General features: G+C 45.4%; 1 long non-coding RNA gene across 4 annotated transcripts in view; it reads left to right on the top strand.

Annotated features, from left to right (window-relative positions):
* LOC139273610 (uncharacterized) overlaps window positions 1-25589 on the top strand; it is a 70407-nt gene that overhangs the window by 14674 nt on the left and 30144 nt on the right. For all 4 annotated transcript variants that reach the window (XR_011595246.1, XR_011595244.1, XR_011595245.1 and 1 more), the window contains one exon: window positions 1388-1423. This is a non-coding gene — a long non-coding RNA (uncharacterized lncRNA). The remainder of the gene's footprint in view (window positions 1-1387; window positions 1424-25589) is intronic.

The following is a 25589-nucleotide window of genomic DNA, read 5'->3' as shown; positions in this document are numbered from 1 at the left end:
AACAATTCAATTTTCAAAACTAAGATGGATAGATTTTTGTTCCTTTTTTTTTTAAGGGCATCAAGGGATATGAAGTAAAAATGGGTACATGCAGTTGAGGTACAGATCATCCATGATCAAACTGAATGGTGGGACAGGCTCCTCCTGTCCCTGTGCACCATCCTCTGCAGTCAGCCATGTTTATAATATTCCCACAACACTGTAATTCCCGAGTGTTACAGTAGCCTCGTGTTTTGGAATTGCTTATTTCTAATGCATTCAGCATTCACATCTATACAGTTTACTGTAGATGTTCCCATCTTTTGACCCCCAGTTTAACCTTGTTAATGTTACCTGGTTCTTGTATGTCACCCACCTGCTTTCTAGATTCCACTCTTCAATCAATGTCATGTGGGATCACCTTTCCTTCTGGCCTTCTCCCTTCTATCCAATGTAAATGCTTCTTGCAGCTACTTCAACGTTCCTGACCAGTTCCATTGTTTTTATTTGGTCATCTCTCTCCCATTTTTTGACACAAGAACAATGCCATTTACTTTTCAAAGACCCAGTATTTTAGCAGCAAGTTGACTGGCAGTTAGTCATATTTGTGACTTATTTTACAAACCTCTTTTTTTCACCCAAAACAGAAGTGTGTCAAAGGAAATTGCCTTGATTTTCTCGGCCATCCTTGCATGGGAAGGTTCAAAGTCCTTACAGGATTTCTTACATTGTCATTTAGCCCTTCCTGTTCTTCCAGTACCTTTTGTCATTTATCTTCAATGTGCACAGACCTATCCCTGGGTAACCAACTCATCATCATAACCGCACTCATCATCACCCACCTCCCTACAGCCAGAATCTCCCTGCACCTCACCAACTGCATCTTTATCCTAACCATGTTCTCTGGCATCTGAATTGCTTCTTCCTCTATGACTTGGTCTTCTGCATTCGGAGTTAGTCCTTGATCTAATTGGTTCGACAGTCTCAAGGGGCTGAATGGCCGCCTCCTGTTCCTATGTTCTAATATTAGCACATTGTTGTGTCTTTACAAGCAGTCTTCCTGCTGTTAGTGCATCCTCCTATTATCTTATGTGCTCGGTTTCCTCCAGCACTTATTTCTGTTCCTTGCCACCCCTGTGGATATTGCAAGGATCCCTGTCACAGGTCCCCAGTGACTTGCCCTCAATATTGACCACCAGCCCATCCACTTCACTAAAGTCTGACTCAATTAGTCCAATACTATCCACTCACTGTTGATCATTAGCTTTCCAGATCAGCGAGTTACTCCACACTTTTTACTATTGACTCTCTGGCTCTGTCGTGCTGCAAAGTTGAGCCTTGTTTAGTCTGTTTGAGCACTGCCATCAGTCTGCTATGCATTAACATTTGTGTTTCTGCCTTATTTCAGGAGAGTGTGCCCGAGGAGCGATAGCAGGAGAAAATGGTAAGAAAACACATTTAAAAGCTCTATCTGAATGCACGCAGCATTCATAACAAATTAGATGAGCTGTTAGCATTAATAGTTACAAATGGGTGTGATCTGGTAGCCATAACAGAGGCGTGGTTGCAAGGTAACCTGGACTGGGAATTAAACATTCAGGAGTATTTGACAATCCAGAAGGATAGACAGAAAGGAAAAGGAGGTGGGGTAGTTCTGTTGATAAAGGATGGAATCACTGAAACAGTGAGAAACTATATTGGCTCAAAAGATCAGGATGTTGATACAGTTTGGGTGGAGATAAGGAATATCCAGGTGGAAAAGTCACTGGTGAGTGTAGTCGACAGGCCCCCTAACAGTAGCAACTCTGTTGGTTGGAGTATAAACCAAGAATTAGTGGGGGCTTGTAAAAAGAGAACAGCAATAATCATGGGTAATTTTAACCCCCATATTGATTAGACAAATCAAATCGGTCAGGGTAGCCTTGAGGAAGAATTCATAAAGTGCATAAGGGATGGGTTCCTTGCTCAGTGTGTAATAGCCTGCACCCTGGTTGGTTCCATGTTAGATCTGGTCCTGTGTAATGAGACAGGATTAATAAACAATCTCCTAGTAAAGGATCCCCTTGGAATGAGTGATCATAGCATGGTTCAATTTCAAATTCAGATGGAGGGCGAGAAAGTTGGATCTCTAACCAGAGTACGAAGCTTAAATAAAGGAGACTACAAAGGTATGAGAGCAGAGTTGGCTAAAGTGGGCTGGGAAAATAGATTAAAATGTAGGATGGTTGATGAACAGTGGTGTACATTTAAGGAGATATTTCATAACTCTGAAGAAAAATATATTCCAGTGAGGAGGAAAGGGTGTAAAAGAAAAGATAACCATGGCTAACTAAAGAAATAAAGGACGGTATCCAATTTTAAAAACAAAGGCATACAAAGTGGCCAAAAATAATGGGAGGACAGATGATTGGGAAGCTTTTAAAAGCCAGCAAAGAACAACTCAAAAAATGATTTAAGAAAGGGGAGATAGACTATGAAAGTAAACTAGCGCAAAATATAAAAACAGATAGCAAGAGTTTCTACAGATATATAAAAAGGAAAAGAGTGGCTAAAGTAAATGTTGGTCCCTTCGAGGATGAGACTGGGGAATTAGTGATGGGGAACATGGAGATGGCAGAAACTCCTGCAAAACAGATGCACCGCTTTGGGTACTGTCATTGGAGATGACTCATCAGGGGAGAGCAGCAGCAGCCAAGCTCATGGCACCGTGGGTGGCTGTGCTGCACAGGAGGGCAGGAAAAAGAGTGGGAGAGCTATAGTGATAGGGGATTCTATTGTAAGGGGAATAGATAAACATTTCTGCGGCCACAACCGAGACTCCAGGATGATACGTTGCCTTTCTGGTGCAAGGGTCAAGGATGTCTCTGAGCGGGTGCAGGATGTTTTGAAGAGGGAGGGTGAACAGCCATTTGTCGTGGTGCATATAGGTACCAACAATATAGGTTTAAAAAAACAGGATGAGGTCCTACAAGACGAATTTAGGGAGCTAGGAGCTAAATTTAAAAAGTAGGACCTCAAAAGTAGTAATATCAGGATTGCTACCAGTGCCACGTGTCACAGTAGGAATCGCAGAATAGCTCAGATGAATATGTGGCTTGAGGAGTGGTGCAAAAGGGAGGGATTCAAATTCGTGTCATTGGAACCGGATCTAGGGGAGGTGGGACCAGTACAAACCGGATGGTCTGCACCTGGGCAGGACTGGAACCAATGTCCTCGGGGGAGTGTTTGCTAGTGCTGTTGGGGAGGGGTTAAACTAATATGGCAGGGATATGGGAACCTATGTAGGGAGAGAGAGGGAAATAGAATGGGGACAGAAGCAAAAGATGGAAAGAAGAAAAGTAAAAGTGGAGGGCAGAGAAACCAAAAGCAAAAAGGGCAAAATTACAGCAAAATTCTAAAGGGGCAAAGTGTGTTAGAAAGACAAGCCTGAAGGTCTGTCCCTCAATGTGAGGAGTATTTGGAATAAGGTGGATGAATTAACTGTGCAGATAGCAATTAACGGATATGATGTAATTGGCATCACAGAGACATGGCTCCAGGGTGACCAAGGCTGGGAACTCAACATCCAGGGGTATTCAACATTTAGGAAGGATAGACAGAAAGGAAAAGGAGGTGGGGTGGCATTGCTGGTTAAAGAGAAAATTAATGCAACAGTAAGGAAGGACATTAGCTTGGATGATGTGGAATCAGTTTGGGTGGAGCTAAGGAATACCAAAGGGAAGAAAACACGAGTGGGAGTTGTGTACAGACCACCAAACATTGGTAGTGAGGTTGGGGACAGCATTAAACAAGAAATAATGGATGTGTGCAATAAAGATACAGCAGTTATCATGGGCGACTTTAATCTACATATTGATTGGGCTAACCAAACTGGTAGCAATGTGGTGGAGGATTTCCTGGAGTGTATTAGGGATGGTTTTCTAGACCAATATGTCGAGGAACCAATTAGAGGGCTGGCCATCCTAGACTGGGTGATGTGTAATGAGAAAGGACTAATTAGCAATCTTGTTGTACGAGGCCCCTTGGGGAAGAGTGACCATAATATGGTAGAATTCTTTAAGATGGAGAGTGACGCAGTTAATTCAGAGACTAGTATCCTGAACTTAAGGAAAAGTAACTTCGATGGTATGAGACGCGAATTGGCTAGAATAGACTGGTGAGTGATACTTAAAGGGTTGACGGTGGATAGGGAATGGCAAACATTTAAAGATCACATGAATGAACTTCCTGTCTGGAGTAAAAATAAAACAGGAAAGGTGGCTCAACTGTGGCTAACAAGGGAAATTAAGGATAGTGTTAAATCCAAGGAAGAGGCATATAAATTGGCCAGAAAAAGCAGCAAACCTGAGGACTGGGAGAATTTTGGAATATAGCAGAGGAGGACAAAGGGTTTAATTAGGAGGGGGGAAATAGAGTATAAGATCATAATAATTAGGAACAGGAGTAGGCCATCTAGCCCCTCGAGCCTGCTCCGCCATTCAATAAGATCATGGCTGATCTGGCCATGGACTCGGCTCCACTTACCCGCCCTCTCCCCGTAACCCTTAATTCCCTTATTGGTTAAAAATCTATCTATCTGTGTGAGAAGAAGCTTGCAGGGAACATAAAAACTGACTGCAAAAGCTTCTATAGATATGTGAAAAGAAAAAGATTAGTGAAAACACGTAGGTCCCTTGCAGTCAGATTCAGGTGAAATTATAATGGGGAGCAAAGAAATGGCGGACCAGTTAAACAAATAGTTTTGTTCTGTTTTCATGAAGGAAGACGCAAATAACCTTCCAGAAATGCTTGGGGACCGAGGGTCTAGTGAGAAGAAGGAACTGAAGGAAATCCTTATTAGGCAGGAAATTGATGGGATTGAAGGCCGATAAATCCCTGGGGCCTGATAATCTGCATCTCAGAGTACTTAAGGAAGTAGCCCTAGAAATAGTGAATGCAGTGGTGATCATTTTCCAACAGTCTATCGACTCTGGATGGGTTTCTATGGACTGGAGGGTAGCTAATGTAGCACCACATTTTAAGAAAGGAGGGAGAGAGAAAACGGGTAATTATAGACCGGTTAGTCTGACATCAGTAGTGGGGAAAATGTTGGAATCAATTATTAAAGATGAAATAGCAGCACAATTGGAAAGCGGTGACAGGATCGCTCCAAGTCAGCATGGATTTATGAAAGGGAAATTCTGCTTGACAAATCTTCTTGAATTTTTGAGGATGTAACTGGTAGAATGGACATGGGAGAACCAGTGGATGTGATGTATTTGGACTTTCAAAAGGCTTTTGACAAGGTCCCACACACGAGATTGTTGTGCAAAATTAAAGCACATGGTATTGGGGGTAATGTACTGACGTGGATAGAGAACTGGTTGGCAGACAGGAAGCAGAGAGTCAGGATAAACGGGTCCTTTTCAGAATGTCAGACAGTGACTAGTGGGGTACTGCAGGGCTCAATGCTGGGACCCCAGCTATTTACAATATACATTAATGATTTTGATGAGGGAATTGAGTATAATATCTCCAAGTTTGCAGATGACACTAAGCTGGGTGGCAGTGTGAGCTGTGAGGAAGATGCTAAAAGGCTGCAGTGTGACTTGGACAGATTAGGTGAGTGGGTAAACGCATGGCAGATGCAGTATAATGTGGATAAATGTGAGGTTATCCATTTTGGTGGCAAAAACACGAAGGCAGAATATTATCTGAATGGCAGCTGATTAGGAAAAGCGAAGGTGCAGTGAGACCTGGGTGTCATGGTACATCAGTCATTTGAAAGTTGGCATGCAGGTCCAGCAGGTGGTGAAGAAGGCAAATGGTATGTTGGCCTTCATAGCTAGGAGATTTGACTATAGGAGCTTGGAGGTCTTACTGCAGTTGTACAGGGCCTTAGTGAGGCCTCACCTGGAACATTGTGTTCAGTTTTAGTCTCCTAATCTGAGGAAGGATGTTCTTGCTATTGAGGGAGTGCAGCGAAGGTTCACCAGACTGACTCCTGGGATGGCAGGATTGACCTATAAGGAGAGACTGGATCGACTGGGTTTGTATTCACTGGAGTTTAGAAGAATGAGAGGGGATCTCATAGAAACATATAAAATACTGACGGAACTGGACAGGTTAGATGCATGAAACAATGTTCCCAAAGTTGGTGAAGTCCAGAACTGGGGACACAGCCTAAAGATAAGGCATAAGCCATTTTGCACCAAGATGAAGAGAATTCCCTACCACAGAGTTGTTGATGCCAGTTAATTGGTTATATTCAAGAGGGGAGTCAGATATTGCCCTTACGGCTCAAGGGATCAAGGGGTATGGAGAGAAAGCAGGAAAGGGGTACTGAGGTGAATGATCAGCCATGATCTTATTAAATGGTAGTGCAGGCTCGAATGGCCAACTCCTCCACCTATTTTCTATGTTTCTATTTTTCAATCTTACAAAGGCTTTTGACACTGTCAACCATGAGGGCTTATGAAGTGTCCTCCTCTGTTTTGGATGCCCCCAAAAGTTTGTCAACATCCTTCACCTGCTCCACGACGACATGCAGGCCGTGATCCTTACCAGCGGTTCCATGACAGACCCAATCCACATCCGGACCAGGGTCAAACAGGGCTGCGTAATCGCTCCAACCCTCTTCTCAATCTTCCTCACTGCCATGCTCCACCTCAGTCAACAAGCTCCCCACTGGAGTGGAACTAAATTACAGAACCAGTGGGAAGCTGTTTAACCTACGCCGCCTCCAGGCCAGGTCCAAGATCACCAACCTCTGTCATTGTGCTGCAGTACGCGGACGACGCCTGCGTCTGCGCACATTGAGGCTGAACTCCAGGATATAGTCACCGAGGCATATGAAAGCATGGGCCTTATGCTTATCATCCATAAGACAAAGGTCCTCCAACAGCCTGTCCTCGCTGCACAGCACTGCCCCCCCCAGTCATCAAGATTCACGACGCGGACCTCGACAACATGGGCAACTTCCCATACCTTGGGAGCCTTTTATCAACAAAGGCAGACACGATGAGGCGATTCAATATCTCCTCCAGTGCAGCCTTTGGCCACCTGAGGAAGAGTGTTCGAAGACCAGGCCCTCAAATCTACTACCAAGCTCGTGGTCTACAGGGCTGTAGTAATACCTGCCCTGCTGTATGGGTCAGAGGCATGGACGATGTACAGAAGACACCAAGTCGCTGGAGATGTATCACCAACGATGTTGCTGCAAGACCCTGCAAATCCCCTGGGAGGACAGGTGCACCAACATCAATGCCCCTGCCCAGGCTAACATCCCCAACATTGTGTGTGGTCAGTGCTTCAATCAGCTTCACTGGGCAGGCCACATAGTTCTCATGCCAGACAAGAGACTCCCTAAGCAATTGTTCTATGTGGAGCAACTTCACGGCAAACGAGCCAAAGGTTGGCAGCGGAAACGTTACAAGGACACCCTCAAAGCCTCCCTGGTAAAGTGCGACATCACCACTGACACCTGGGAGTCCCTGGCCGAAGACCGCCCTAGTTGGAGAAAGTGCATCCGGGAGGGCGTTGAGCTCTTCGAATCTCAACGGCGCGAGCGTGAAGAGGTCAGGCACAGGCAGCGGAAGAAACATGCGGCAAATCAGTGCCACCCACCCCCCTTCCCCTGACTAATGTCTGTCCCACCTGTGACAGGATCTGTGGCTCTTGTATTGGACTGTTTAGCCACCAAAGGACTTGCTTTAGGAGTGGCAGCAAGTCTTCCTCGATTCTGAGGGACTGCCCATGATGATCACTGCTTTATCGTTTTTCTTTTGTCGTCTCTTTGCTGGATTCTAAAAATTTCCCAATCCTCTGGCCTTCCACTGTCCTTTGCAACATTGTATGCCTTTTTTTCAAATTTGATACCATCCTTTACTTCCTTAGTTAGCCAGGAATTATTCATCCTTCTCTTAGCATCTTTAGTTCTAACTTGAATAAATCTTTGAGAGTTAAGAAATATCTCCTTAAATGTTTGCCACTGCGTTTCTACAGTCTTACCCTTTAACATATTTTCCCAGTCCACTTGGTGTCAGTCACAAGGGTTGGTTTATGTCACATGGGAGAAGCTTGGTGTCAGATGTGGGGTTGGTTCAACCTCCTTTAACCTGACCAAGGCCTTTGACACTCAACTGTGAGGGAATATAGAATGTACTCTTCAAATTTGGCTGTCCTCCAAAAATTTGTCACCATCCTCCGTTTACTTCATGATAACATGCAAGCTGTGATCCTGACCAATGGATCCACCACAGACCCAATTCATGTATGAACTGGGGTGAAGCAAGAAGGCTGTGTCATTGCACCGACACTCTTCTCGATCTTCCTTGCTGCAAAGCTACCTCTCACCATCAATAAGCTTCCCGCTGGAGTGGAGATAATCTGTAGAACAAACGGGAAACTGTTCAACTTCCATTGCCTTCAGACCAGATCCAAGGTCGTGCCATCCTCTGTCCTCGAATTACAATATGCGGATGATGCTTGCGTCTGCATTCACTCAGGACAAACTCCAAATCATCGTCAACATGTTCACCGTAGCGTCTGAGAGCATAGGCCTTACACGAAACATCCGTGAAACAAAGGTGCTCTATCAACCTGACCCCTGTCACCCCTCCTCCCCCCGATTGTCAAAATCCATGATGAGGCCTTGGACAACATGGACAATTTTTCATACCTCAGGAGCCTACTGTCAACAGGGGCAGATTTTGATGAGGTCCAACCACCACCTTCAGTGTGCCAGCGCAGCCTTTGGTCGCCTAAGGAATAGTGTTTGAAGACCTGAACCTTAAAACCAGCACAAAGCTCATGGTCTACAGAGCAGCAGTGATACCTGCTGTCAGACATGCTTCTCAGACATGGATTGTGTACAGCAGGCACTCAAAGCAGTGGAGAAGTACCATCACCGCTGCCTCCGGAAGATCCTGCAAATCCATTGGCAGGATAGGCGCACCAATGTCTGTTCTTGCTCAGGCCAACATCCTCAGCATTGACCACGCTCTATCAGCTACGAAGGATGGGCCATATTGTCCATGCCTGATACGAGACTCCCAAAGCAAGCGCTCTACTCGGAGCTTTGACACGGCAAGCGAGCCCCAGGGGGGCAGAGGAAACGCTTCAAGGACACCCTCAAGGCCTCCTTGAACAAGTTCAACATCCCCACCGACACCTGGGAATCCCTAGCGCAAGATCGCTGAAAATGGAAGAGAATAATCTGGGGACGTCGAACACTTCACGTCTCTTCACCTGGAGCAAGCGTATACGATGGAAGGAGCAAACGACAACCCAAGCATTTCAACAAGTCGGCACGTCAACCACCGTCTGTCCAACCTGCGTCAGACTGTAGCTCCCGCATTGGACTTAACAGACATCTGAGACCTCATTTTTAATGTGGAAGCAAGTCATCCTCAACTCTGAGGGACTGCCTTTTATGATGATGGTTGGTTTATATCAGACAGGAGGAGATTGGTGTCATGGAATCAAGCAGTTTACAACACAGGCCATTTAGCCTATCATGTCTGTACGGCCGAAAAAGAGCTATCCAGCCTAATCCCACTTTCCAGCTCTTGGTCCTTGCCCTGGAGGTTACGGCACTTCAATGCATACCCAAGTACTTTGGTGAATGCAGTGAGGCTTTCTGCCTCTACTACTCTTTCAGGCAGTAAGTTCCAGACTCGCTCCTCCCTCTGGAGGTTATGCTAGGACTGTGTAAAACACTAGTTAGTCCACAGGCTGAGTACTCGCACAGTTCTGGTCACCACATTACAGGAACGATGTCATTGCACTGGAGAGGGTACAGAGGAGATTTACGAGGATGTTACCTGGACTGAAGAATTTGTGCTATGAAGAAAGTTTGAATGGGCTGGTGTTGTTTCCTTTGGAATAGAGGAGGCTGAGGGTAGACTTGATTCTGTACAGAATTATGAGGGTCCCAGATGGAGTGTATAGGAAGGAAATACGAACATAAGACAAACAAATAAGAGCAGGAATAAGCCATCTGGCTCCTCGAGCCTGCTCCACCATTCAATAAGATCATGGCTAATCTGATCTTGGCCTCCACTCCACTTCCCTGCTCTCTCGCCATAAACCGTTGACACCCTTATTATTCAAAAATCTGTCTATCTCCACCTTGAATATATTCAATGACACAGCCTCCACAGATGTCTGGGGTAGAGAATTCCAAAGATTCACGACCCCCTGAGTGAAATTCATTCTTCTTTCCGTTTTAAGTAGGCGACCCCTTATTCTGAAACTATGCCTAGTTCTAGATATCCCCCATGAGGGGAAACATCCTCTCTGCATCAACCCTATCAAGCCCACTCAGCATCTTATACGTTTCAATAAGATCACCCCTCGTTCTTCTAAACTCAAGAGTATAGGCTCAACCGGTTTATGGCAAGAGGCCAGGGAAGTGGAGTTGAGGCATATCTTCATATGACAACCCCCTTCATCTCAGGAATCAACCTCGTGAACCTTCTGAACTGCCTCGTGAACCTTCTCTGAACTGACCCATTTCCTTCCGCAGAGGTCAATAACCAGGGGGCACAGATTGAAAGTAATTGGTAGAAGCTTTAGAGGGGAGTTGAGGAGAAACTTTTCACACAGGGTGGTGGGGCTCTGGAACTCACAGCCTGAAAGGGTGGTAGATGCAGAAAACCTCAACATTTGAAACATACTTAGATATGCACTGGAAGTGTCATAACCTAAAGGCTGTGGAGCAAGAGCTGCAAAGTGGGATTAGGCTGGATAGCTCTTTCTCGACTGGAACAAAAACAGTGAGCAGAATGGCCTCCTTTTGTGCCGTAAATTTCTATGATTCTGTGGTAGTTGGTATCTCTGACTATTGCTGCCTAATTCTCAAATGTTCCTACATATTTGTTTTTCAATCGCCCTCTGACTGTTTATAGTACACTCCCAACATTGTGATTGCCCCTCTTTTGTTCATCAGTTCAACACATATGGCCTCATTTGATGATCCTTCTAACATATGCCTCCTCACTGCTGTGACAACACCTCAGCTTATCTGCCTTATTCCCTAGACTCTCTTGCCTTGAAGTATATAACCATTAAGCGCTGCCAAACTCCTTTGTTGATTTTCTAGCCTTTGTTTCCTCTGCCTTCCAACTCACTGACAAATTCTTTGCTCCTCTACCTTCTGCATCTACACTCAGGTTCTCATCCTCCTACCAAGCAAGCTTAAACCCTCCCCAACTGCATTAGCAAACCCCCAGGGAGGATAATGGTACCAGCCTTGTTGAGATGTGACCTTATCCGGCTTGTACAGTCCCCACCCCCTCAGGAATCTGGCTGTTCACGCTCGCCCCTCAGAATGCCCTGCAGCCTCTCAATGACATCCCTGACTCTGGCACCAGGAAGACAACCTACTGTCCTGGAATTATGACAGCGGCCGCAGAAAGGCCGGTCTGTCCCCGGACTATTGAAACCCTTTTCAATATTGACTTCCTGACCTTGCACTTCCCCCGCTCTCCCCTCCCCCGTACAGTTGAGCCACCCATGATGCCTTGGACTTGGCTGTACTTCCTGAGGAACCACCAGTATGAGAGTGAGATGCACTCGAGATCTCCTGCACTACCTGCCTGGTCCTCCATGTCTGTTTGATCGTCACCCATTCTCTCTGCCTGCACACTCTTTTATGCTGCGAGGTGACGACCTCCTGAAACGCGCTATCCAGGTAGCTCTCAGTCTCGCAGATGTAGTGACACTCGCTGCTGCTCAAGCTGCGAAACCCGGAGCTCGAGCTCCTCCAGATGACGATGCTTGTTGCGCACATGGTTGACCAGAACATGAGAAGCATGGTTGCTCCACGACAGGGTTTCATCTGTTTAATCAGCAACAACTGCACTGTGTTATTTCCTGAAATAATACCCGCTGTCCGGCCTAAATGAACCCATTTCACTACCAAATGCTGCAATGTTTGCTCCACCCCACAGGGTTCCTTCTGTTTAAAGCTACAATAGAGAAGTCCAGTATCCTCCTGTAGTTTGAGAGAAACCAGCTTTAACAATGGGGCAGAGCTTTAACCAATGAGGAAAATCTGGGCCCAGCCCCATCCCTCATACACTCCGATTTGTTGGAGGACCAACCGCCTGCCTGGTCCTCCAGTCCCGCCCTCGCTCTCCCTATTGGTCGGGTGCTGCCGTCAATCAGCCTGGCAGTGTGAGCTGAGCATGCGCGTTGGGTGAGACCTGGGCGGAGGGAGCGGGTTAATAAACCCCAGGGGGATGCGGGCTTCATGCACACACAGTGCAGGCCCAAAAGACAATGCTCTATACCATCCGCTTCACACAGACCCAAGTTCTGCCCCAGGCCCCGTGTTTTCCCCCCGGTTCCAGGCCCGGTCAGTGAGCGCCCGGGGGAGGGGGCTCAGCGGCCGCCATCTTGGTCAGGGCTGGGGTGGAGCAGGCTCAGCGGCCGCCATCTTGGTTAGGGCTGGGGGAGCGGGCTCAGTGGACACCATCTTGGTCAGCGCAGGTCTCGCTGCGCATGTGATGCCCTTTGAGCAGGAACAAAGGGTGGGCGGGGCTTCAGGGTGTCTCAGTTTGATTGGACACATGTTTGTGCCCAGGTCATTGGCCTTTGAAAGGAAACCTTGTTGTGCTGATTGTTGTCTGGTCACCTTATTGGGCTAGCCTGGCCTCACCCTATTGGGCCAGCACAGAAAACCCAGTGTGCAGCAGAGAAAATCAGCAGCTCATTGGTTTTATTCGCACTCTGTGCACATCGGATGCAGAACTGAACCCAACCTTGTAAGCTGAGAATGCAGCATCACAGTCACACTGAGAGGCTGTTCACCTGCTCTCAATGGGGGAAAGGATTCACTCAATCATCTCACCTGCTGCGACACCAGCGAGTTCTCAAGTGACTGCAGCGGTTTGATTCTACTGTTACTCGCATCCTGACTGAATCGTGTTTGTCCTGTCAGTTGGGGTTTGTTTCTGCTGATGTTAGTAAACCTATAATTGGGCTGGAGTTTAATATTTTGATATTTCAAATAACAGTGTGTTGATAATTGATGTCTCCAAGATAAGATGAGCGAATTGATATCCTGTTACCGACTGCACCATTTTGTGCATTTTCTCCTTTCTAACTCGATTATTTCAGTTCTCATATCTTCAATTACTCTCGGGGACAAGTAGCTGCTCTCCATACCTTCCAGAGTGCCTCTCCTTGCCTTGGTATCGAGGTAACCTGCCCCGGATCACTCAAAACAAAACCCAGTCTGTTAATCACTTTCAGATACTGGACTTGGCGTTCCGCACAGCATCTCTCTCACCTTCGATGTGTGAATGGAGCATCATGCCTGCAAACTTGGGTTCAATTTAAATTTGAATCCGCTCAGCAAACAATATTTTTTAAAATATATACAAGTAAACCAATCACGTCAAATACTTGGCAAAGATTGAGTCAACAAGATGAATAAGTAAACACATCATGGCCCAATAAACCAGCTCTATATTCACAGAAGAAAGTCTGTTATCTAACGCCTTGAATATCAGTTGGTGAGATGAGCGACTCAATCTCTTTCCACGTGCAACAGCGTCCGTTCCTACTGTCCCCACATTTACAGTGTTGAGTCAGGTGGGTGCACGAGTCTCACAGGCTGAACAATTGGTTGAAGGTGCATCCATACACACGTGTCCTGTTTCTCCTCGCTATGATCGGTGTTTTTACAAAGGCGGCTGATAAGGTGATCCTGATCAATCCGGGGAATCTGTCAAATCATGACGCGATGTTTGGATTGAGTTTCCCAGCTGCCGATCCTCTCCTCCTAATACCCTGCAAATAAATGGTGGTCACAAAAGTTGTTACAGGATAGAAATTCAGAACAGACAATTGTAGATTCTATAGAACATTATTTCCCCCCCTCTCCCTCCCACAATGTAAATTCCTATTCTAGACACACTTCCTCCATCCTCACTGTCTAAAATCAACATTTATTTAATCGTCTGAGATTTTTCATCTCAAAGTGTTGAATCTGGCGCGGTGCAATTCCACAGACATTAGTTAACCTCTAGTGCCTCACCGTCAGTTGACTCAGTGAGTGCCAGCAGGATTCCCACTGTGGTAGGTATCACCGCCTCAAATCTTGTCCTCAAATGACATCCACACACTTCCCAGTTGAGTTCACTGGATAGGTATGAAGAACAATGGCACTGGCTGATTTTTGCTCTTATTTAGCCCAGTAGTGCTGATGCCAATTATAGCCATGAACTGCTTGCTGCCTTGGCTGAGATTAACTAATAGCTCAGATCAAGGATCGAACTTGGGACCTTCGCAGTTCGTACTGCAAAGTGTTCTAAAATTTGGGGGGTTGAGGGAGGGTTAGAACAGAATATTTTGAAATAAATTTTACTCCATCTTTAACTGAAACCTTCATCACTGGAACATCGAAAACATTTTAGAAAGGCTCAAGTCACTGAAATAGACAGCTTTACAATCACTGTACAGTACAGAAGGGAGCGACTGTTAATGGGAGCTCGGTTGGTGAAGTCCTCCGACACCCCAAGATAAACTGGACTGTCCCTTTAACTACAAATAGGCAGAGAAGGGGGAGTCTCTGCCCCATTCCCCCAGGCTGTGGGAGGAGGAACAGCGTGCAGTCTCTTTTTATATCCTGACCCAGCAAGCACCGTCGATGGGCTGCCGCAGGGTCCTAAAGTCCACAAAGTTTATCACTTCGGGTACAGCAGAACAACTGAAAAGAGCACACGATGTCTTTGCTTGCTATATTGTGTGTGTGTAAACAAAACACATCATAATGTTTGCTAGTCAATTCCACCGCGATAAATTATTAGCTTCAGCAATTCTTTTCCAGCATTTTATTTCCTTTTATGTAAAATGTAATTGCAGAGTGTTTAAAACCTGCAACATTTATTGATAACCCACTGTCTTGTATGCTCTTGTTTAGAAAGTGATGTTACACTGACCATTCCGTTACCAAGGTGACCATGTCTGTCCGCAGTATTCAGTGGGAAAGGGGATTAAATCACATCGAGAATAATGAGCAGCCCCCCCACCAGTCTCTGAGCTTTATTGTCCAGTGATCACCTCACCATCACACACAAGTTCCTGAGATTTACCTCCGGTGTGTTATCATTGGTGCCAGTGATGGTAACAGTGAAGCTGTACCTATACCTGCCGTGAGGTTAATAAATCTCTCATTCTCTCACTGTTATGTCCTGCGGTTGGAAAGGAATGAAACACTTGCAATTCTCCAGTGAAATTTGCTCTATTTCTGTCTCCAGTCTTCTGTTTTCTGACTGTTACTTTCACTGTTTCCTCCCCAACCATTTCCAATATTTGTGGACATTGTTTAGTGCCGCAATAACTAACACATGGTCAAGGTTCAATAAACAGAGACAGGGTCCAGTGTAATATGTACAGAGACAGGGTCCAGTGTAATATGTACAGAGACAGGGTCCGGTGTAATATGTACAGAGACAGGGTCCGGTGTAATATGTACAGAGACAGGATCCGGTGTAATATGTACAGAGACAGGATATGGTGTAATATGTACAGAGACAGGATCTAGGGTAATATGTACAGAGACAGGATCTAGGGTAATATGTACAGAGACAGGATCTAGGGTAATATGTACAGAGACAGGGTCTTGGGTAATATGTACAGAGACAGGATTAGTGTCTAGTATAATATAAACAGAGACAGGGTATAGTGCATTAATAACGGAGACAGGGTCTAGTGTAATATAAACAGACAGGGTATAGTGCATTAATAACGGAGACCGGCTCTAGTGTAATATAAACAGACAGGGTATAGTGCATTAATAACGGAGACCGGCTCTAGTGTAATATAAACAGAGACCGGGTCTGGCGTAATATGAACGGAGACCGGGAGGTCTGGCGTAACGTGAACGGAGACGAGGTCTGGCGTAACGTGAATGGAGACGGGGTCTGGCGTAATATAAACAGAGACAGAGACAGTGTCTAGGGTAATATGAACAGAGACAGTGTCTAGGGTAATATGAACAGAGACAGAGACAGTGTCTAGGGTAATATGAACAGAGACAGTGTCTAGGGTAATATGAACAGAGACAGAGACAGTGTCGAGGGTAATATGAACAGAGACAGGGTATAGTGCATTAATAACTGAGACAGGGTCTAGAGTAATATAAACAGAGACAGGGTCTAGTGTAATATAAACAGACAGGGTATAGTGCATTAATAACTGAGACAGGGTCTACGGTATTATAAACAGAAACAGAGACAGTGTCGAGGGTAATATGAGCAGAGACAGGGTCTAGGGTAATATAAACGGAGACAGGGTATAGTGCATTAATAACTGAGACAGGGTCTAGGGTAATATAAACAGAGACAGGGTCTAGTGCAATATAAACAGAGACAGGGTCTAGTGTAATATAAATGGAGACAGGGTCTAGTGTAATATAAACAGAGACCGGGTCTAGTGTACTATAAACGGAGACAGGGTCTAGTGTAATATAAATGGAGACAGGGTAAAGTGCATTAATAACTGAGACAGGGTCGAGGGTAATATAAACAGAGACAGGGTCTAGTGTAATATAAATGGAGACAGGGTAAAGTGCATTAATAACTGAGACAGGGTCTAAGGTAATATAAATGGAGACGGGGTATAGTGCATTAATAGCTGAGACGAGGCCTAGTTTTACACTAGAAACAAGTCTTTAATAATTGTTTTTTTGCAATAATAACTGAAAGAGGTGATAGTGTCACACGAACAGAAGCTGGGTCTACTTTAACAATACCAGAAACATACTCTATTGAATACAACAGAGACAAGATCTATAGTTATAATAATAGAGGTGTGCGCTAGAGCTGGAATAACAGGGGCAGGTTATTTTCCAATCATAGCAGAGGCCGGGTCTAGTGTAAAAATTCCAGAGACAGGGTCCCATACAATAAGAGTGGAGACAGGGTCCAGAGTAATAACAGCAAATACATGGCCCACTGTGAGAGTAACAAAGACAGTGCTGTATCCAATAATAACAAAGGCAGACTGGTGTTGTACTGAACACAATGCTGTATCTAGTGTAATGATCACACAGCCAATATCTCAATGCACTTAAACAAAGATTGGGTCTCATCTAATAGTGTGTGCAAGTCAGGGCCTATTGCTATAATCTCATTCACCCATCATCCCTGTGCTATCTGACCTACATTGGCTCCTGGTTAAGCAATGCCTCGATTTTAAAATTCTAATCCTTGGTTTCAAAACTCTCCATGGCCTCGCCCTCCCTATCTCTGTAACCTGCTCCAGCCCCACAACCCTCCGAATTCCCTGCACTCCTCCAAATCTGTCCTCTTGGTCATCCCCGATTTTAATCACTCCACCATTGGCGGCCGTGCCTTCAGCTACCGAGGCTCTAAGTTTTGGAATTCCCCCTAAACCTCCACCATAAGGTTCTTCTGAAAAACTACCTCTTCAATCAACCTTTTGGGAATCAGTCCTGATATCTTTCTCTGTGGCTCTGTGACAAAAATGTTTTTTTATTGATTTCTATCTTAAGCGCTGTGAGATGTTTCACTGTGTTAAAGGCACTATATTAATGTAAGTTCTGGTTGTTTTGTTGTTGTAGCAAATGCTTTGCCGAATGTCTAATAACAGAGTGAATGTCCACTGCAGCATGAATGGGTGGGGTTAGTGTAAAAACACAGGTACGGTCTAGTGTAATGGGAACAGGGAACAGTGGTAGCACTCTCGCCCCTGAGTCAGGGGATCAAGGGTTCAATTCCCAATCCAGAGACCCGAGCACATAATCTAGGCTGAGACTCCAGGTGCCAGTACAGAGGGAGCGCTGCACTGTCAGAGGTGCTGTCTTTCAGAGGAGACATTGAACCGATGCCCCGTCTAGTCCCTAAGTTGGGTGTAAAAGATCCCACGTCCAAGATTCTGAGGAAGAACAGGTGGAGTTCTCCACGGTGTCCTGGCAAATGTGTATCCCTCAACTAACATCACTGAGAACAGATTATCTTGTCATCATTTCATAGCTGTTTGTGGGATCTTGCTATGCACAAATTGGCTGCTGCATTTCCTCCATTACAACTGCTCTCCATTCACCTTCACCCCAACTCCTCTCACCCCAACTCTCCGACCCCACTCCCCCAACTCCTCTTCCACCCCAACTCTCCAACCCCCTCATTCCAACTCTCCAACCCCCCTCACTCCAACTTTCCAACCCCCTCACTCCAACTACTCTTCCACCCCTACTCTCCAACCCCCCTCACTCCAACTCTCCAACCCCACTCACTCCAACTCTCTAACCCCATTCACCCCAACTCCTCATTCACCCATATTCTCCAAACCCCCTCACCCTAACTCTTCTTTCATAAGAACAGAAGAAATAGGAACAGGAGTAGGCCATACGGCTCCTCGAGCCTGCTCCGCCATTTAATACGATCATGGCTGATCCGATCATTACTCAGGTCCACTTCCCTGCCTGCTCCCCATAACCCCTTAACCCCTTATTGTTTAAGAAACTGTCTATTTCTGTCTTAAATGTCCCAGTTTCCACAGCTCTCTGAGGCAGCGAGTTCCACAGATCCACAATCATCTGAGAGAAGAAATTTCTCCTCATCTCAGTTTTAAATGGGCGGCCCCTTATTCTAAAATTATGCCCTCTCGTTCCAGTCTCCTCTATCTGCAGAAACATCCTCTCTGCATCCACCTTGTCAAGCCCCCTCATAATCTTATACGTTTCTATAAGATCACTTCTCATTCTTCTGAATTCCAATGAGTAGAGGCCCAACCTAATCAACCTTTCCTCATAAGTCAACCCTCTCATCTCTGGAATCAACCTTGTGAATCTTCTCTGAACTGCCTCCAAAGCAAGTATATCCTTTCGTAAATATGGAAACCAAAACTGCACGCGGTAGTCCAGGTGTGGCTTCACCAATATCCTGTACAACTGTAGCAAGACTTGCCTGTTTTTATACTCCATTCCCTTTGCAATAAAGGCCAAGGTTCCATTGTCCTTCCTGATCACTTGCTGTACCTACATACTAACCTTTTGTGTTTCATGCACAAGTACCCCCAGGTCCCGCTGTAATGCAGCACTTTACAATCTTTCTCCATTTAAATAATGACTTGCTCTTTGATTTTTTTTCTGCCAAAGTGCATGACCTCACACTTTCCAACATTATACTCCATCTGCCAAATTTTTGCCCAATCACTTAGTGGGCCTTACTCTCCAACCCCTCCTCATCTTCCATTCACTTCAATTGAAAATAAATAGACAGGTTGTACCAGTGAGGATTTGAAATATATTTACAACAGATTCGAGATGTTCTTAGAGTCCTGATCTTTCTCTATCATTTGAGGAGTTAAATAATAGACTTTCTCCTGTGAATACAGAGCTGGAGTATTGGGCTGTGATGTGTTTACTTGTTCATCTTGTTGACTTTAAACCTTTGCCAATTATTTGATGTGATCTGTATACTTGTATGTATTTTTTTTTAATCCACAGAGTGGTTTCAAATTTAAATTAAACCCAGGTTTGGAGGCGTGATGCTCAAATCATACATCAAACGTGAGAGAGATGCTGTGGGACACACGCTAAGTCCAGTAACTGAAAATGATTAACAGACTGGGTTTTGTGTTTAGTGATCCTGGCCGTGTTATCGATACCATACCTGGATACCAAGACTAGGAGAGGCATTCTATAGAAGGTATGGGGAGCTGGGACTTGTCCATGAGAGTAACCGAAGTATGAGAACTGAACTAATCTAGAGTAAGAAAGGTGAAAAGGTTCAAAACATGGAAACAGAGAAGATAGGTGCAGGAGGAAGCCATTTGCCCCTTTGAACCTGCACCACCATTCAATAAGATCATGGCTGATCATCACCTCAGTATCCCTTTCCTGCTTTCACTCCATACCCCTTGATCCCTTTAGCCGTAAGGGTCATATCTAATTCCCTCTTGAATCCAACGAACTGGCATCAACAACTCTCTGCGGTAGAGAATTACACAGGTTAACAACTCTCTGAGTGAAGAAGTTTCTCCTCATCTTGGTCCTAAATGGCTTACCCCTTATCCTTAGACTGTGTCCCCTGGTTCTGGACTTCCCCAACTTCGGGAACATTCTTCCTGCATCTAACCTGTCCCGTTCCGTCAGTATTTTATATGTTTCTATGAGATCCCCTCTCATTCTTCTAAACTCCAGTGAATACAGGCCCAGTCGATCCAGTCTCTCCTCATATGTCAGTGCTGCCATCCCAGGAATCAGTCTGGTGAACCTTCGCTGAACTTCCTCAATAGCAAGAATGTCCTTCCTCCGATTAGGAGACCAAAACTGAACACAATATTACAGCTGAGGCCTCACTAAGGCCCTGTACAACTGCAGTAGGACCTCCCTGTTCCAATACTCAAATCCCCTAGCTATGAAGGCCAACATGCCATTTGCCGCCTTCACCGCCTGCTGTAGCTGCATGCCAACTTTCAATGACTGATGTACCATGACACCCAGGTCTCGTTGCACCTCCCCTTTTCCTAATCTGCCGCCATTCAGATAATATTCTGCCTTCGTGTTTTTGCCACCAAAGTGGATAACCTCACATTTATCCACATTATACTGCATCTGCCATGCATTTGCCCACTTACCCAACCTGTCCAAGTCACCCTGCAGCCTCTTAGCATCCTCCTCACAGCTCACACCACCACCCAGCTTAGTGTCATCTGCAAACTTGAAGATATTACACTCAATTCCTTCATCTAAATCATTGATGTATATTGTAAATAGCTGGAGTCCTAGCACTGAGCCCTGCGGCACCCCACTAGTCACTGCCTGCCATTCTGAAAAGAACCCGTTTATCCTGACTCTCTGCTTCCTGTCTGCCAGCCAGTTCTCTATCTATATCAATACATTACCCCCAATATCATGTGCTTTAATTTTGCACACCAATCTCTTGTGTGGGACCTTGTCAAAAGCCTTTTGAAAGTCCAAATACACCACATCCACTGGTTCTCCCTTATCCACTCTACTAGTTACATCCTCATAAAATTCTAGAAGATTTGTCAAGCATGATTTCCCTTTCAAAAATCCATGCTGACTTGGACCGATCCTGTCACTGCTTTCCAAATGTGCTGCTATTTCATCTTTAATAATTGATTCCAACATTTTCCCCACCACTGATGTCAGGCTAACCAGTTTATAATTCCCCATTTTCTCTCTCCCTCCTTTCTTAAAAAGTGGTGTTACATTAGCTACCCTCCAGTCCATAGGAACTGACCCAGAGTCGATAAACTGCTGGAAAATGATCACCAATGCAACCACTATTTCTAGGGCCACTTCCTTAAGTCCTCTCAGATGCAGACTATCAGGCCCTGGGGATTTATCGGATTTCATTCCCATCAATTTCACTAACACAATTTCCCGCCTAATAAGGATTTCCTTCAGTTCCTCGTTCTCACTAGACCCTCAGTCCCCTCGTATTTCCGCAAGGTTATTTGTGTTTTCGTGAAGACAGAACCAAACTATTTGTTCAATTGGTGTGCCATTTCTTTGTTCCCTATTATAAATTCACCTGATTCTGACTGCAAGTGACCTACGTTTGTCTTCACTAAGCTTTTTCTCTTCACATATCTATAGAAGCTTTTGCAGTCAGTTTTTATGTTCCCAGCAAGCTTCCTCTCATACTCTATTTTCCCCCTTCTAATTAAACCCTTTGTCCTGCTCTGCTGAATTCTAAATTTCTCCCAGTGCCTCAGGTTTGCTGCTTTTTCTGGTCAATTTATATGCCTCTTCCTTGGATTTAACACTATTCGTAATTTCCCTTTTGAGCCACCTTCTCCGTTTTATTTGGTAGTACAGTATTAGGCAATCCCTCCTATCATAGAAACATAGAAAATAGGTGCAGGAGTAGGCCCTTCGAGCCTGTACCACCATTCAATATGATCATGGCTGATCATTCCCGCTTAACTCCATACCCCTTGATCCCTTTAGCCGTAAGGGCCACATCTAACTCCCTCTTGAATATATCCAATGAACTGGCATCAACGACTCTCTGCGGCAGGGAATTCCACAGGTTAACAACTCTCTGAATGGAGAAGTTTCTCCTCATCTCAGTCCTACATGGCCTACCCCTTATCCTAAGACTGTGTCCCCTGGTTCTGGACTTCCCCAATATTGGGAACAGTCTTCCCGCATCGAATCTGCCCCGTTCCGTCAGAATCTTATAAGTTTCTATGAAATTCCCTCTCATCCTTCTAAACTGTATAAAGGCCCAGTTGATTCAGTCTCTCCTCTTATGTCAGTCCAGCCACCCCTGAAATCAGTCTGGTGAACCTTCGCTGCACTCCCTCAATAGCAAGCATGTCCTTCCTCAGATTAGGAGACCAAAACTGAACACAATATTCCAGGTGAGGCCTCACCAAGGCCCTGTACAACTGCAGTAAGACCTCCCTACTCCTGTACTCAAATCCCCTAGCTATGAAGGCCAACATGCCATTTGCCTTCTTCACCGCCTGCTGTAACTGCATGCCAACTTTCAATGACTGATGAACCATGACACCCAGGTCTCGTTGCACCTCCCCTTTTCCTAATCTGCCGCCATTCAGATAATATTCTGCCTTCGTGTTTTTGCCACCAAATTGGATAACCTCACATTTATCCACATTATACTGCATCTGCCATGCATTTGCCCACTTTCCTAACCTGTCCAAATCACCCTGCAGCCTCTTAGCATCCTCCTCACAGCTCACACCGCCACCTGGTTTAGTGTCATCTGCAAACTTGGAGATATTACCCTCAATTCCTTCATCCAAATCATGAATGTATATTGTGAAGAGTTGGGGTCCCAGCACTGAGCCCTGCGGTACTCCACTAGCTACTGCCTCCCATTCCGAAAAGGACCCGTTCATCCCGACTCTCTGCTTCCTGTCTACCAACCAGTTCTATATCCACGCCAGTACATTACCCCCAATACCATGTGCCGTGATCTTGTACACCAATCTCTTATTTGGTACCTTGGCAAAGGCCTTTTGAAATTCCAAATATACCACATCCACTGGTTCTCCCTTGTCCACTCTACTAGTTACATCCTCAAAAAATTCCAGAAGTTTGGTCAAGCATGATTTCCCTTTCATAAATCCATGTTGACTTGGACTGATCCTGTCACCGCTTTCCAAATACGCTGCTATTTCATCCTTAATAATAAATTCCAACATTTTCCCCACTACTGATGTCAGGCTAACCGGTCGATAATTACCCGTTTTCTCTCTCCCTCCTTTTTTAAAAATTGGTGTTACATTAGCTACTCTCCAGTCCCGCTTCCTCACCAAAAAGGGCTGTTCACAGTTTTTCAATGACCTGACATTCTAGGTGCCAAACTCCATGCTGAAGGATGAAAGATGAATGTGGGGTGGCCGTTGCACACCAGCCACCACACGGGCTTGACAGAGCTAGATCTTGATCCAGTGGCAAGGGTTAACCAAGACTGCTGCACGGACCTAGTGCGTACACATTCTCCTACTATCCATAGATCACAGTGTGGGCTGGCCCGTGCGGCCCCTGGGGCCTCGCCTCTCCTGGGCCACAAACCCTCACCTCCTGGGCCCCGATTACGATGCTCCTGGGCCCCTATCTCTTACTGTTCCTCCGGCCCAATCAAATATGGAGCAGTCAGAAACAGGATATCAATTGGTCTCCTCTTATCTTGGAGACATCAAATATCAACACTGTTATTTGAAATAACAAAATATTAAACTGCCTAGTTGAAGAGTTATTAACATCAGCAGAAACAAACACCAACTAACAAAATGAACACAGTTCATTAGGATGTGAATAACAACAGCAGAATCCAACCCCTACAGTCACTTGTGAACTTGCTGGTGTGTCAGCAGGTTGGATGAGTTAGTGAATCCCTTTCCACACTCAGAGCAGGTGAACGACCTCTTCCCAGTGTGAACTCACTAGTGTGTCAGCAGGCTGGAAGAGTGAGTGAATTCCTTCACACATGTGGAGCAGGTGAACAGTCTCTCCCTGGTGTGAACTCGCTGGTGTATCAGCAGGTAGGATGAATGAATGAATCCCTTCTCACACTCACAGCAGGTGAAAGGTCTCTCCTCGGTAGGACTGCGCCGATGAACTTCCAGATCAGACGGGTAATTGAATCCTTTCCCACAGTCCCCACATTCCCACGGTTTATCCGTGGTGCGGGTGTCCTTGTGTCTCTCCAGGTTGAACGATCTGTTGAAGTCTCGTCCACACAGAACGCGTGTACAGTTTCTCCCCGCTGTGAATGGTGTAATGTTTTTTCAGGCTGTGTAACTGGTTAAAGCTCTTTCCACAGTCAGTGCACTAGAACACTCTCACTCGGGTGTGTGCGTCTCGGTGCTTTTCCAGTCACACTGATGTTTGAAATCTATTCCCACAGACAGAACAGACAAACATTTCTCCTTCCACAGTCAAAGGATGATGATATTCAGGTCCTGAGGAATCGAATGACTGTCAGATTTTGATGGATGTTTGATTTTAGTTTCCCATCTGCAAATCCTGCCCTTCTAATACCATGGAAAAGGAGTTTACAAAAACCGTTACTGCAAATACAGGACAGAAATTCACAACAGACAATTCTAGATTCTATGGAACATTCTTTCCTCTCTTCCTCCAAAGCTGTAAATTCCCGTCGCATACACTCTCCGTCCTTCCTGTGCTGAAATGCAAACACATCGCACGTCTAAGACGTCTTGTCCGCCACTCCCAGTTTTCACCACCAACTCTGTCTGGGTTCAGTTCTGCACTCTCCGGTTCCCCGCGCTCTCCTACCCTGAAAGTGCTGACTATGTCTGGGTTCAGTTCTACACTCACTGGTTCTCCTCCCTCTCCTCCCCTGAAGGTGCTGACTCTGGCTGGGTTCACTGGGTCCCTGTAGGCCCGCCCACACTTCGCTCTTTTGCAAAGATGGCCACGCATGCGCTCTACATCTTGACGAATCTCGGTGGTGGGGTACAAACCTGCAGCTTTCCTTTTATTATTAATAATAATAACTTTTATTTATATCGCGCCTTTAATGTACAACGTCCCAAGGCGATTCACGAGAGTGTTACAAGGCGAGTTAGCCTAACTTCTGTCGCAGGACATTTGGAAAAGCATAATTCAGTCAAGCAGAGTCAGCATGGTTTTATGAATTAGAAATCATGGTTGACAAATTTGCTGGAGTTCTTTGAGGATGTAATGAGCAGAGTGGATAAAGGGGAACCTATGGATGTGTATTTTTATTTCCAGATGGCATTTGATAAGGTGCCACATAAAAGGTAACTGGGTTGAGGGTAATATGGCTAGAGGATTGGCAAACTAACAGAAAACAGAGAGTCAGGATAAATGGGTCATTTTCCGGTTGGCAAACAGTAACTAGTGGGGTGCCCCAGGGATCGGTGCTGGGGCCTCAACTATTTACAATATATACTAATGATTTGGATGAAGGGACCGAGTGTAATGTAGCCAAGTTTACTAATGAGTCGGCGAGAGATGCAGCGGGGAGATCGAGGTGGCCTAATTAAGGCCTAGTGTCGGAGAAGCCTATCGGTGCAGCTGCAGCAGGGGGGCAAAAAAGAAGTAGAAAGAAATCGAAAGGTGACGTCACAGCAAGGGGGTAAATGATTGGTAAGTAGCTTTT

This window comes from Pristiophorus japonicus, chromosome 9, assembly GCF_044704955.1.
Source record: "Pristiophorus japonicus isolate sPriJap1 chromosome 9, sPriJap1.hap1, whole genome shotgun sequence".
NCBI lineage: Eukaryota > Metazoa > Chordata > Chondrichthyes > Pristiophoridae > Pristiophorus > Pristiophorus japonicus.
Note: the sequence above shows the minus strand (reverse complement) of the source record. Positions and strands in the feature narration are given on the sequence as shown.